We start from the raw sequence: 15,447 nt of genomic DNA, 5'->3' as shown, positions 1-15,447 counted from the left end.
CCGCTTCTCACTGTTTTATCTGCTCTCTGTTTGCTTTTCTCTCTTTTCTGTGGTCTCTACTCCTTCTTCCCTCCTGCACTCTTTTCCTTTTCATCATTTCATTCTCCCGCAGCTGTACTGAACAAGCCCCGCCCCCTCTCCTGATTGGCTGTTCTCCTTCTGGCATCTCTCACTAGAAGAAGCTGCTACCTGGCAACTCCCTCCTCTTCAGCACAGGCCGTGCACAGTGTGCAGTGTGGGCGCGTCTGAATCTCTGCGTTGGCTAGTCTGCAGCCATGCAAACAATGTCGGCTCCCAGCGGCGTTAATCAGCTGCTTGGTGATGGCCCCGGGGGCATGATGCATGAAAGTGAAAACGCACACACTGCGTGCAGCCGCCCCGGGCCCCTTCAGCCAGGGTTGCCACCAGGAATTTCAAGGCCCCATACTGCCAAACTTTTTGGGCCTCCTTCAGACTCCACCACAGCTCCGCCTCTACTCCTCAAACCTTCGGCAATAGAAAAAAGTTGTTTCCAGCATCACGTCCAAGAAAAGGTTAAAAACCAATTTTATTCCATAAGGTTAAAACCAACACTAGGCTGGATGGACATCCACGAAGTTTAAACCAATGTCTGACGCATTTCACACCTAAAAGAGGTTCTTAGTCTTAGACATATCCGGCTAGATTTACAAGTTATGGAATAAAATTGGTTTTTAACCTTATTTCTTGGATGTGATGCTGGAAACAATTTTCTTCTATTGCCGGACTTTGCCTCTTTGAACACGGAGCTGCCCTCCCTGACCATCCTCCAGAGAGAGGACCCAGGTGATGCATTTACCGGGGGATCTGAGATCCTCCTGTGCATACTGACTTCCAACCTTCCACAGTCCACCATCACTGGAAAATCTCCAATTCTGCAGACAGTCCACACCAATCACAGATTAACCGCTAGCCGTCATTTTGACAGCCCGAAAAAAGCTGCATGCACTGTTTTTTGGGTCATTAAAATGACGAAACCCAGACAGAATCGTCAGCCATATGCGTATATCTAATATATAAAAGGTGTGTATGTGTGTATATACTGTATGTGTGTCCGCTATAGGAATCCACACCGTCTCATTTACAATCACGATATTTTGCAGAAACACCCCATGTGATTCAGGGAACGTCATAGACTTTTTTTTGAGGGGAAAATTTAATCCCGTGCTTTACAGATACACTCCAAAAAAATTCCTTACATTAAAATCAATGGAGCTGGGAGGTAAGGTCATAATCGGAGCTGTGATTGGTTATTATAGGCAAAGGACATTGCTAGTGTATGATATCGGTGGAGAGACGGACAGACAGGGAATGAGAGAGATCGAGACAGAGACAGACAGGGAATGAAGGAGACAGAGACAAACAGGGAATGAAGGAGACAGAGACAGACAGGGAATGAGAGAGAGAGAGATAGAGAAACAGACAGACAGGAAATGAGAGAGAGACAGAGACAGGCAGGGAATGAGAGAGACAGAGACAGGGAATGAGAGAGAGAGACAGGGAATGAGAGAGAGAGATTGACAGGGAATGAGAGAGAGAGACAGGGAATGAGAGAGAGAGACAGGGAATGAGAGAGAGAGACAGGGAATGAGAGAGAGAGAGACAGGGAATGAGAGAGAGAGAGAGACAGGGAATGAGAGAGAGAGACAGGGAATGAGAGAGAGAGACAGGGAATGAGAGAGAGAGAGACAGGGAATGAGAGAGAGAGAGACAGGGAATGAGAGAGAGAGAGAGACAGGGAATGAGAGACAGACCGGGAATGAGAGAGAGACAGACCGGGAATGAGAGAGACAGACCGGGAATGAGAGAGACAGACCGGGAATGAGAGAGACAGACCGGGAATGAGAGAGACAGACCGGGAATGAGAGAGACAGACCGGGAATGAGAGAGACAGACCGGGAATGAGAGACAGACAGGGAATGAGAGACAGACAGGGAATGAGAGAGAGAGACAGACAGGGAATGAGAGAGAGAGACAGACAGGGAATGAGAGACAGACACAGACAGGGAATGAGAGACAGACAGGGAATGAGAGACAGACAGGGAATGAGAGAGAGAGAGACAGACAGGGAATGAGAGAGACAGACAGACAGTCAGGGAATGAGACATTCTGGCAGGGAAAGAGACAGAGACAGCCAGACAGGCTACATGCACAGTTACACACACTATACATTACCTCATCTTGTAGTTCCTGATCATTGGAGAGCAGGAGAGAAACCACTGGGAGCTACACGGAGGCTGCAGCAGCTGAACAGGACCTGCATGTTCACTGGTCATGTGATCAGGCACATGATTAGTGACCTGACAGGTCCTTCACCGCAGCCTCCATAGTACATTTCCTGTCCTGCACCGATCACATACATCAGTGCAGACAGAGTAGGAGAGACGGCAGCTCTCTATGAGCGACTTGAGCCCCCTCATTGCCCTGATGGCGCCCCCGCTCCCTGGGGCCCGGTGAGCTGAGGGATGAAAGGGGAGGGGCCTGGGCTGTCAGCGTCCGGGCCCCCCCCCCAGCTCACGGGCCCCATAGCAGTGGTGTGGTCTGCCTCTATTGACGGTACGCCACTGTATACCGCATATTTTGTCATACATATCAACAGGTTAAACATTCTTCCCTTTCTGGGACGTCTATCACTTTAACGTTTCAAACAATGTAACGCCTATCAGTTCTATAGATCCTTATATACTTTACACGAAAAAAACAGAGAGAAGCAGTATAGAAAAATAGCAGAAGAGCAGAACAAAATAGCATATCAAATCTATCAAACTTTTCATCAGCAGAGTCCATGGTGCCATAAACCGGTGCTAATTATTTACAAAGGCAGTCCTGGTCACACATCTCACAGTGACCCAGATATCCATTTTGTTAAGCGGGAGAGGAAAAAGAGAAAAAAAAAAGATCAATACTCTCAATAACTGTATACACTTCAGTCCAATATTTACAAGCCTCTCTATGACGCTCCAGGGCCCTCCAGGCATCAAGGTTTGGGGACTACGATGGCAGCTGATCTCGGTGCCCGCCGCGTTGCTGGAGTTGCTTTCCGGTCATCGGTCGCCAAGGCTCGCACCCGATCAGACCATGCCACCACACCATCTTTTCCTGCTTCCTGGGGAGGCGGCGCTCCTGGTTCTATGGTAAGTGTTGTGTAGGGGGTGGGCACAGCTTATCGCGCCCCACTGCAATCCAAGCCATGAAGGACGGGCGGCCCCAGTCCTTTTGGGTACACATGGCGCCTGTCCTTTTTTTTGCAATGGATGCCAGTGTACAGTCACAAAAGACTGACCTGCACATCCTACAAGTGTGTATAGGTGCCAGCTGAAAAAACCTAGCAAATACAAAATGGATACAGCCGCACACTAAATGCCATCAATGTATAAAGCTGAAAAAACCTATATAGTGGCATTTTAGTTAGGGACCCGGAATATTGAGATTTACCTTGCCGATTGGTTTCCGGGCTTACATGCATTGGCCAATTCATAAACTAAAAATCTCATTTTTTGATATAGCAGTAATGCAGTACCAGAGTTCCCTTATACATTGATGGCATTTAGTGTGCAGCTGTATCCATTTTGTATTTGCTAGGTTTTTTCAGCTGGCACCTATACACACTTGTAGGATGTGCAGGTCAGTCTTTTGAAATATTTGCAGTGAGTTTTTTCTGACTGAGCACTCCGCCCTATAAACCAGGCTGTGTTCACAATCCTTATACCAGGAGTCCTAGCTGCCCAGACATGGAGGTTAGTCCAGATAGTGGCATTTCAAGTTAGATTTTTAGTCTAGCTGCCCAGACAAGGATGTTTTTAACCTATATAGTGGCATTTTAGTTAGGGACCCGGAATATTGAGATTTACCTTGCCGTTTGGTTTCCGGGCTTACATGCATTGGCCAATTCATAAACTAAAAATCTCATTTTTTCATATAGCAGTAATGCAGTACCAGAGTTCCCTTATACATTGATGGCATTTAGTGTGCGGCTGTATCCATTTTGTATTTGAGTGTACAGTCACAGTCCGGTAGACGTACAGTACCCGCGGCCATGGGCACACAATCCGGTTTTCATAAACATTTGACACAGTTCTGTAAGGCACACAGTAGCCGGGTTTTGTGCGGGCATTTTATCCTGTTTGTGACGCCAAAATGTGGCACCCAAGTGGCAGGGGGTTAACCTTACTCGTCGCCGGGCTGGTGATGTCGGTTCCGGGGATGTCACGGGCGGCCCTGCCCGGCTACGTGCCCCAAGGTGTCCACAATAAAAGGGGGTGATGAGGTTGGAAGTGATGTTTGTCATGATGCCACCTGCGGTATGCAGCAAGAGATTAGCTGCTGCTGCTGTATCTGTCCTCCGGGGCGGGATGGTAGTAGCAGCAAGCATGGTATCTGTGAGGTAAATCCGGAGATATGACGATAAATCATGATATTCAAGTATGTCAGGAAGCCCTCTCCTGGTGTCACCCCCCCTTTCCTTCACACAACTGGTTTAGCAACAAATCCCATGGCCATGTCCTGTGATATGGAAATTAGGTGGCTTAGGGACAATGGACACAGGATGACTCCCTGCCGTGACCCTGTAGTGGGGGCTGCTAGCTAGTTAGCAAGGCTATGGAAATAGCCAGACAGAACGACTCCAGTAAAAAATGGTTCATATCTCGCAAGCCATATTTCCGATAAATATGGCAACCATAAAAATGGTGTCTCCGCATGTGGACGATGCCGGCACCCCCTTTTTATGGGAGCAGGACATTGGGAAATGCCCCAGGCGTGATATCAGCCAATGGGGAACTGGCAGACAGGTCATGAGTCCCCTCGTTCTGTAGCTAAATTCATAACTGTCACAATGAGAGCATTGGCGTCCGCCTACGACGCTCCCAGGCAAAGTTATGGCCCATATTCCATGTTGGGATATTGTCCATAACTCAAGCCAGGGGTGGAGCAGTGCTCCCTGTGAGGTCACGAAGGTAGGAGGGGACCTGGATCTGCCCAGGTTGATAACCCTACTTCGGCCATTTTCCAGGGTTCTTCTGCTCGGGGGCCTGGTTGGGAAAGACCTGTGAGGGAGTTCCTGGAAACCTGGTCTACAGCGCCCCCCTGTGGCCAGACGCAACAAGGTAACTGCTGGAACTGTGTATGCCTGTTTGTAACCCATGCTTTGACTGTAACTGTACTCTGACATATGTATATTCTGTAGATTCCCTATTGTATATATTGTAGTTCTAGTGTGCTTTAGGCTGATTAAATTATATAATTAATCTTGGGCTGTTCTGTTATCTCGATCTTGAATCCCACGTCTGTGTGTTCGGCTAATAGTTACCGTAAATCGGTTGGTGGCAGCGAATTGTGCCAAGGATTATTGTGGGGAGGCCAGTGAGATTCGGGGAGATTTTATATATTCCGCCCGCGGAGGTCGGGGGAATATATACCTTACTCTCACCGGGGACCCTTCAATAATCGGCATAAGTAGTATAGCGGCCTCCTTGCTTATTGTCGGGCAATTCCATAATTGGCCTGACTATAAGAGGGGCGCTAGAGAGCGCGTCACGTGCTCTGTCTGTCGGTCGGGAGGTATAAAGGAGGGGTGACCCCACTTGTTACCCCCCGATTGTGACGTACTGGTAGCCAGCGCGGGGGATTTCTGAGTGACCCCCCCCGGTGGTTGTGACAGTATCACTCCCCACAGGTGGAGCGGGCCCCGGGGAAATGTGGACGGTGGGGACGACTGGTGGCGCCGAAGGGCGACATCACCGGCAATGACAAGGACTACACCGGGGCTGCGGTTCAAAGTTCTTTTTACTTACAGTTCGTAAGATGCCCCAGTGGTGCTGCTCTCCTCCGCGATGGGCTCCAGCCGGTCTGGGTAAATCAGAAGCAATCACCGGTGTCGGTGGAGTGTGAGACCTTCCTCTTCTGCTCTTACTTATGGATCCCTGTGGCTTGAAGCAATTTGGGGACCCCGGTGTTCTTGTAAAGTGTCCCGTCTTGTATGAAGGTGGCGCGGATCCGCCATGGGGCCCGACGTGATCTTGACCCCTGACCCTATGTGTCACTGTGCTCCAGGAAAATGGGTGGTGGGAGATGGGATTTGGAATCCCCATCCCCTGCAGATTCTGGTGGTCTAACGTGGAATATGTCCCACCTCAGGGTTCTTCACCCTATCTGCACTGGCACTGTGGGAATGGTTAGGTTCGACCTCCAGCTACCATGTTCTCCTCTGTCTCACTAGCTCCACCGGTTGCCTCTCACCCTTTTCCAGTCTGCCTAATTCTAGCAGGAGAATCTCCCCAGCACACTCTCCTGCGATCGTGTTGTTCAGAGTCTCAGACTATTCTGATGTGAAATTATGTGCTCTGTAACTTCCCCTCCAGCTGCAGTTCCCACCTTTCTGATGACTCACTAGAGGTTGTCCCAGCAACTGGGAATTTCCCAGGCTGTCTGGCTTCCTGAGTTGTGTAACTGGCTGACTCACTAGCTGGATGTTGTGTAAGTGAAATGACACCAACGGTTAACTCTTTCATCACCCGGGATAAGCATTGCACCTGAAATGAGATGCAATACCCTGTGGTGCCTGAAGCCTCAGGGGCGCCACATCTCTCTCCTCACACTGTGATGAATGCAGCCTCCAGCGCTCCTGGCTTTTGAATACAGCCAGGAGCAGAGAGCAGGGACGTCACCTGACACCAGCAAACAACAGCACTGAGCTCTGTATCACCTAGATGTAAGCAGGCTACACTCATCACAGCACGGAAAAGATAAAGCAGGGAGGGGGGAGAGAACAGGGTGCAGGGGTGAGAGAGCAGGGGGGGAGGGGGTGGCAGAGAAGAGAGTGCAGAGAGAGAGAAGACAGTGCACGGGTGAGAGACAGAGCGGGGGGCGGCAGAGAAGAGAGTTCAGGGGGAGAGAAGACAGTGCACAGGTGAAATACAGAGCGGGGGAGGGAGGTGCTGGGGGAGCAGAGGAGACAGAGTCCATGAGGGGGGATTATATATATTATATAACTCTAGGTGTGTGTGTGTGTATATATATGTGTATGTGTGTATATATCCTATAGACTCACATTGGTGGCTAAATATAGTCTTCATTAGATAGTATTCATTTATATATCAGGTGCTGGGGCAGAATACTGACAGGGAATGTGTGTGTGCAAAGGGCGGGGCTGGACACTGAGGTTGGGAGGTGCCAGCTGTGACTGTGAGGTTTGGCATAGGAAGATGTCAGTTTGGTTGAGCTGCATGTAACAGTGTGCAGAGAATAAAGGGATAATTCAAGAGGAACAAAAAAAAAATAATGTAGGGGTGTTTTATATGAAAATACAGCACAGATTAGCTTAAATGTTTTTTTTGAAGTTTATGTCGGACAACTCCTTTAAGTATTTCCCACTGAGTTTAAAAGTTTATTTTTGCATATTCCTCAATGCTGTTAGTGTGCAATATGCACTTTGTCAGGATTCTGCTCTGTTGCTTGCTAGAGCGGCTGCCACATGCCCACAAATATGCAATTAAAATACTTGTGGTCACATGCCAAATAGCAACTTTTCCTCCTTTGAATCTTTTATTGGCAAGAAGTGACTAGTCTGCATGTGACCGGCACATGCTGCAAATCACATACTGGCAGTCATGTGATATCGACTTGAGTAGGCAACAGAGTGTAATCCTGATGATGTACATATTGTACACCATCAGGATTCATCAGAATTTAGTGATTAGCACTGTTGTTTTGCAGTCCTGGGGTACGGAGGGGACATCTGCAAGGGGTTTGTATGCTCTATGCTATATGAATGAGTACATATCTGTGTACATGTGTCTGTGTGTATGTATATGCCTGTGTGTCTATGTATTTGTGTCTGTATTTGCGTTCTGTGTGCATGTATGTGCCTACATGTGTGTCCACATACACACACCACATACAGTGTGTGCAGCCTTTTGCCTGTGTGTCTATGTATGTGTGCGTGTCTGTTCATTAGTGTGTGCATATGTCTACATATGTGTGCATGTCTGTGCATGTGTGCATGTCTACATATGAGTGTGTGTGTCTGTGCCTACATATGTGTGCATGTCTGTGCATGTGTGCATGTCTACATATGAGTGTGTGTGCCTGTGTCTACATATCTGTGCGTGTCTGTGCATGTTTTTGCCTGTCTGCATGTCTACATATGAGTGTGTGTGCCTGTGTCTACATATGTGTGCGTGTCTGTGCATGTGTTTGCTTGCTGGCTGTCTACATATATGTGCGCGTGTTTGTGTGCATGTCTATGTGTGCATGCATCTATCTGTATGGTTATAGATGTGTGTGTCTGTGTGAATATGTGCAGGTGTCTGTCTACATGCACCTGTATGCATGTGTGTATATTTTTCTGCGTGTGTGCATGTCTGTGTCTACCTATGTGTACGTGTGCTTGTCTGTGTGTGTGTGTCAGCATGTCTGTACATTTGTCTGTTTGTCTACGTACAGTATGTAAGCATACATGCGTGTATGTGCGCATTTCTTTTTCTACATATGAGCCTGTCCTCATGGCTGTGTGCATATCTTTTTGTGTGTTCATGCCTGTGTGTTTATGTATGTATAAGTGTGTGCTGGTCTACATGAGTGTTCATGTCTGTGTGCATTTGTGTGCATTTGTATACATGTGTCTGTGTGCCTGTCTGCGTATGTCTATGTAAATGTGTCTGTATGTCTGTCTGCATGCATTTGTCTGACTGTCTTCGTAAATATGTGTGTCTACATATGTAAGCGTGTGTGCATGTATGTGTGTCTACATACGTTTGCGTGTCGGTGCATCTACGTATGTGTGTGTGTGCTCGTCTGCATGCATTTGTCAGTGTGTGCCTGTCTGCATCTGTATGCATGTATATGGGCCCACATCACATCTTTTAAAATCACTGCTATGCGCCACGTTCTGATGTCATCGTGTGGCCTCGGATGGGTGGGGTGGCCATTTGACCGCGCTGGATATGAAGTCGCAAGAGGACGCCGGGGAGCGAAGGGAGGTGAGAAGAATCTTTTTGTTCCTCCCCTCTGTGAATGAACAGAGTGGTGGGTATAGGTGCCCAGTATGGGGCAGTTTAGGGGCCTGGGATGGAGGAACATAGGGGCCTAGGATGGGAGACATTATTAAATAAAGGGGGCTAGGTTGGGAGATAATATTAAATACAGGGGACCAGATATTATTGGTTTATGGTGGCAAATAGTGGAGATAATTACTGTAAGGGCAAATTAGGGGAAATTATTACTGCCATAATATAATTTAATTTTGAGTTCCCATGGGGGGAACAAAAGTCTGATGTAGTGTAGAAATTGGTGAAAAAGAGGGGGATGTTTTCTGAGAGTGATCGACTATAGGTGACTGTGTGTTATTTTCTAGAGAGTGGCGTCATGGCAGGAAGAAGTGATGACGGTCAGTGACGTATGAAGAGGAAAAGCGAAGGTGAATAACCTCACCTAGAGACGTCACTGGTAAGTCAGTGTATTACATGTACACACACACTATAAACTATATACAGAGTTCCTGTGTATAATGTCAATGCTGATCATTGTATTACCTGTACACTCAGGGCCGGCTCCAGGTTTTTGTCGGCCCCGGGCGGAAGAGTCCCAGTGGGCCCCATCCACACGCAGACACACACATACGTACACATACATATACATATTTAAAGACAAACTCACAAAAATACATATAGAACTGACACATCTATACAGTCATATACACTGACATACATAGATACACATCATACATGCATACAGACACACACAACACAACTCTGCTAGATACATACATACAGACACACACAGCTCTGCTGCATACATACACACATAGCTCTGCTGCATACATACACACATAGCTCTGCTGCATACATACACACATAGCTCTGCTGCATACATACACACATAGCTCTGCTGCATACATACACACATAGCTCTGCTGCATACATACACACATAGCTCTGCTGCATACATACACACATAGCTCTGCTGCATACATACACACATAGCTCTGCTGCATACATACACACACAGCTCTGCTGCATACATACACACAGCTCTGCTGCATACATACACACATAGCTCTGCTACATACATACACACATAGCTTTGCTGTATACATACACACATAGCTCTGCTGCATACATACACACATAGCTCTGCTGCATACATACACACATAGCTCTGCTACATACATAGCTCTGCTACATACATACACACATAGCTCTGCTACATACATAAATATGCTACATACATACACATAGCTCTGCTACATACACGCATAGCTCTGCTACATACATGCATAGCTCTGCTACATACATACACACATAGCTCTGCTACATACATAGCTCTGCTACATACATACATAAATCTGCTACATACATACACATAGCTCTGCTACATACATACACACATAGCTCTGCTACATACACGCATAGCTCTGCTACATACATGCACACACAGCTCTGTTACATACATAGCTCTGCTACATACATACACACATAGCTCTGCTACATACATACATGAATCTGCTACATACATACACACATAGCTCTGCTACATACAGACACACACGTGGCTCTGAGGGGCCCGCACACGTGGCTCTGAGGGGCCCACACACGCGGCTCTGGGGGGCCCACACACAGCACCAGGGGCCAGCACATACAACACCGGGGGGGGGAACGGGGTGGGCACATACCGCTCAGGTCACGGTGGAGAGGGGGCCCACACAGCGCCGGAGAGAAGAGCTGTGCTGGGGGTCGCTGGCTGGCACTGCAACTCCTTCATCTGTGGGACTGAGCAGGCCGGTCGGTAGCTCCGCCCACAGATGAAGTTCAAACCAGGAAGTCTGCGCGCCTTAAAGGGACGGCGCTGCAGATTCCTGGCGAGGACTGCGGACCCCGGAACTCGGCCCGGGGGCAGCAGAACTAAGGCGAGGGGGCCCCGGCCAAGGGGCACCAGAACTGACGAGGCCGAGTGGGCCCCCCCGGCTCTCCAGGGCCCCGGCATTTGCCCAGGTATGCCGCATGCTGACGCCGGCCCTGTGTACACTATATACAGAATTCCTGTCTATAATGCCACTGGTGATCACTGTATTACTAGTACACTGACGCTATATATAGAGCGCTTGTGTATAATGTCACTGGTGATCACTGTATTATCTGTACACTATACACATACACTATATACAGAGCTCCTGTGTATGTCATCACTGGTAAGTCAGTGTATTACATGTGTACACACACACACACACACACACACACACACACACACTATACTTTATATACAGAGCTCCTGTGTATAATGTCAATGGTGATCATCACTTTATTACATGTATACTATACACAGAATTCCTGTGTGTAATGTCACCGGTTATCACTGTATTACCTGTACACTGACACTATATTCAGAGCTCCTGTGTATAATGGCACTGATGGTAATATTAGTGTTATTAGTATTGTTTTTTTTATTCATGATCATTATTGTAGTATTATTCAGTCACTATGTAGTCTGGTCATGGGGTATTGGTATTTGACATTTGTATGTGGTTGTATTCAGTCACTGTCGTCGTAATATGTGGTCTGGTCATAGTATGGTGGTATTTCTCTATTGTATGCGGTATTATTTGCTCACTATGTGGTCTGACCACAGTGTTGCAGTATTTCTCACTTGTTTGTGGTATTATTCGGTCATTATGTGGTCTGGTCATTGAGTTACGGTATTTCTTCCTTGTATGTGGTTGTATTCAGTCACTATGTGGTGGTAATAATATGTTTTCTTTTCACGGTGTGGCAGTTTTTCTCTCTTGTACAGTCATATGAAAAAGTTTGGGCACCCCTATCAATGTGAACCTTTTTTCTTTATAACAATTTGGGTTTTTGCCACAGCTATTTCAGTTTCATATATCTAATAACTGATGGACTGAGTAATATTTCTGGATTGAAATGAGGTCTATTGTTCTAACCGAAAATGTGCAATCCGCATTTAAACAAAATTTGACCACTGCAAAAGTATGGGCACCCTTATCAATTTCTTGAGTTGAACACTCCTAACTACTTTTTACTGACTTACAAAACCAATTTAGTGCTTTAGTAACCTCATTGAGCTTTGGATACACCTGCCTATGAAGTTCAATCATGACAAAAGGTATTTAAGGTGGCCACTTGCAAGTTGTTCTCCTATTTGAATCTCCTATGAAGAGTGGCATCATGGGCTCCTCAAAACAACTCTCAATCTGAAAACAAAGATTATTCAACATAGTTGTTCAGGGGAAGGATACAAAAAGTTGACTCAGAGATTTAAACTTTCAGTTTCCACTGTGAGGAACATAGTAAGGAAATGGAAGAACACAGGTACAGTTCTTGTTAAGCCCAGAAGTGGCAGCGCAAGAAAAATATCAGAAAGGCAGAGAAGAAGAATGGTGAGAACAGTCTAGGACAATCCACAGACCACCTCCAAAGACCTGCAGTATCATCTTGCTGCAGATGGTGTCACTGTGCATCGGTCAACAATACAGCGCACTTTGCACAAGGAGAATGTTACGGTTGCTGCGAGCACTGGAGACTATGTCCAGATTTCTTGCTACTGCACATGTGCGAGCGCTGGAGACTAAGTCCAGATTTCTTGCTACTGCACATGTGCGAGCGCTGGAGACTAAGTCCTATCTTGGAGCCATTGCACATGTGCGGGTGACATCATCGCTGACACGAGGTCACATGTCTCTGACACCTTCTATGCCGATTGGTCGCTGGTCATGTGCTTGTGACGCCTTGCTCGGTGATAGGCCAGCATGACGTCACTCTTGTCGTTCTGGCAGCCGATTGGCTCTGGTGTCCTCCATCTTGGATGAGGCACAGAGTCTATATAAGACCCTGACACACGCCGCATGGTGCTCAGTCCTCTTGGTTCATGCATGAGGGTAGACGCCCTGTGCACGTTCCTCTAGGCATTCCTCTGTCTATGCAAGGTGAGCGCTACCGGCAGGGTAGCGTTCTTATACCTTACAGCTTCGGCTGCTGTCCGTATCCTTACCTCTTAGGGGAGCGGACATAGGCAGGTGCCTGAGGCACATGGTCTGGCTGGGCCTTGTGATTCGACTCGTAGGTGGACGTTGCCGCTAGGGTAACGTTCCTTATACTGCGTCTGGCAGTTGTTCGTATCCTCGCACACTAGGGGAGCGAACAGAGGTAGGAGCTTTGTGCGGCTTACGCTGCTGTTCGTCTCTTTTGCACCACTAGAAGAGCGGACCTAGGCAGGTGCCATATCTAGTGGTTCGTGTCCTCGCACACTAGTGGAGCGAACGCAGGTAGGAGCTTTGTGCGGCTTACGCTGCTGTTCGTCTCTTTTGCACCACTAGAAGAGCGGACCTAGGTAGGTGCCATTTCGCACACATTGCCTTTGTCTCTGTGATTATTAACAGAGATCATTCCACACACCCTCCAAGTAAGGGAGGAATTGCTTTACTTACTTATTATATCCTTCTGTGAGTTAACAGAGGTATTGCACTCTGCCATAGTCTGCAGCAGAGTCTTTGCACGGTGGACCCTGACTGTCTGATACTCCTTTAAGTTATTATCAGACAGCCCCCCGTAACATTAGGACTGAGCCAAGGGTCTGGCAGTTATGGCAGAATATCAGCAGTTACACCGTTACATACAAGTACTTGAGTCACGGCTCAAGAGTATAGAGGATAAACCTCAGACCATGGTGACATCTGCACATGATCCTCGACTTGCTCTGCCAAACAGATATTCTGGCGATGCCAGATCATGTCGTGGTTTCATTAGTCAGTGTCAGATACACCTAGAGGTCAACTCTTCTCGCTTCTCTACGGAGAGGTCCAGAGTAGGCTTTATCATCTCCTTACTTCAGGACAAAGCCTTAGAATGGGCGACTCCCCTATGGGAGCGCTCTGATGTGGTTACTCTGAGACATCAAGACTTTCTTGATGCTCTTAAGGCAGTATTCATGGGTCCGCAGGTTACCCATGATGCGGCCCTGAGACTGTTAGATCTATCTCAGGGTTCGTTATCCACTAGTTCTTATGCCATTGCTTTTAGAACTCTGGTGGCAGAACTAGATTGGCCAGAGAAGGTGTTGATTCCTATCTTCTGGAGAGGGTTGGCAGGCTATGTCAAGGATGCTCTTGCTACTCGTGAGGTCCCTGCTTCTCTGGAGGACTTGATCACAGTAGCAACGAGGATCGATGTACGCCATAAGGAACGTAGACTCGAGGTCTCTTCCTCACGCCCTAAGCATCGGGCTATTCCAGTTGTTGAGGGTCCACTACCATCTTCCTCAGCATCTGAAACATCTCCCACTCCTATGGAGTTAGGTCATACGTCTTCCAGACTACGCAAGTCTGGTCCTCCTATATGTTACGTATGTCGTCAGGCTGGGCACTATGCCAACAAGTGTCCTAGTCGTCAGGGAAACTCCCTGGTCTAGTAACCATTAGAGGGGGGTTACTAGAGACGTCTTCTGCACCCTCTAAGTGTTGTATCCCAGGTCAGCTCTCGTTATCTGAGAATACATGGCCTATTATGGCTTTTGTGGATTCCGGAGCTGACGGGACTTTTGTGTCCTCAGGATTTGTAAAGGGACACAATATTCCCTCTATCATGTTAGAGGCGCCTATTCCTGTCCGTGTTGTTAATGGAACTATGTTGTCTGACTCCATTACATTGAGGACAGTTCCCTTGCGCCTTTCCCTGTCTCAGGGTCACATAGAGGAGATTTCTTTTCTTGTTTTGCCTGAGGGTATAGACGACATCCTTCTGGGTCTTCCATGGCTTCGGACTCATGCTCCTCACATTGACTGGGAGTCTGACAGCATTATTAGTTGGGGTTCGAAATGTCAGTCCCGATGTCTTCCCTTACCACCTAAGGTCATTGCGGTTGCATCTACTGATCTCTCTCCCATACCTACACCCTATCTGGATTTCGCTGACGTGTTCTCCAAACAGGGTGCTGAGGTTCTTCCAACCCATAGGCCGTATGACTGTGCCATAGACCTTATCCCAGGTTCGGTTCCACCTAAAGGCAGGGTTTACCCCCTGTCGATACCTGAGTCGGAGGCCATGTCGACCTATATAAGAGAGAGTTTAGAGAAGGGGTTCATTCGTAAGTCTGTCTCTCCCGCGGGAGCTGGGTTTTTCTTTGTTCGGAAGAAAGAGGGTGATTTGCGTCCCTGCATAGATTACAGGGGTCTCAACGCAATCACAATAAAGAACAAATACCCATTACCTTTAATTTCGGAGCTCTTTGACAGACTGAGAGGAGCTCAAGTTTTTACGAAGTTGGATCTGCGGGGTGCGTATAACTTGGTACGAATTCGAAAGGGTGACGAATGGAAGACCGCTTTTAACACCCGAGACGGTCACTATGAATACCTCGTCATGCCTTTTGGGTTATGTAATGCACCCGCAGTATTTCAGGACTTCGTAAACGATGTGTTCA

Source organism: Anomaloglossus baeobatrachus, chromosome 5 (genome assembly GCF_048569485.1).
Source record: "Anomaloglossus baeobatrachus isolate aAnoBae1 chromosome 5, aAnoBae1.hap1, whole genome shotgun sequence".
Taxonomy (NCBI): Eukaryota; Metazoa; Chordata; class Amphibia; order Anura; family Aromobatidae; genus Anomaloglossus; species Anomaloglossus baeobatrachus.
This window is presented reverse-complemented; position numbering follows the sequence as displayed.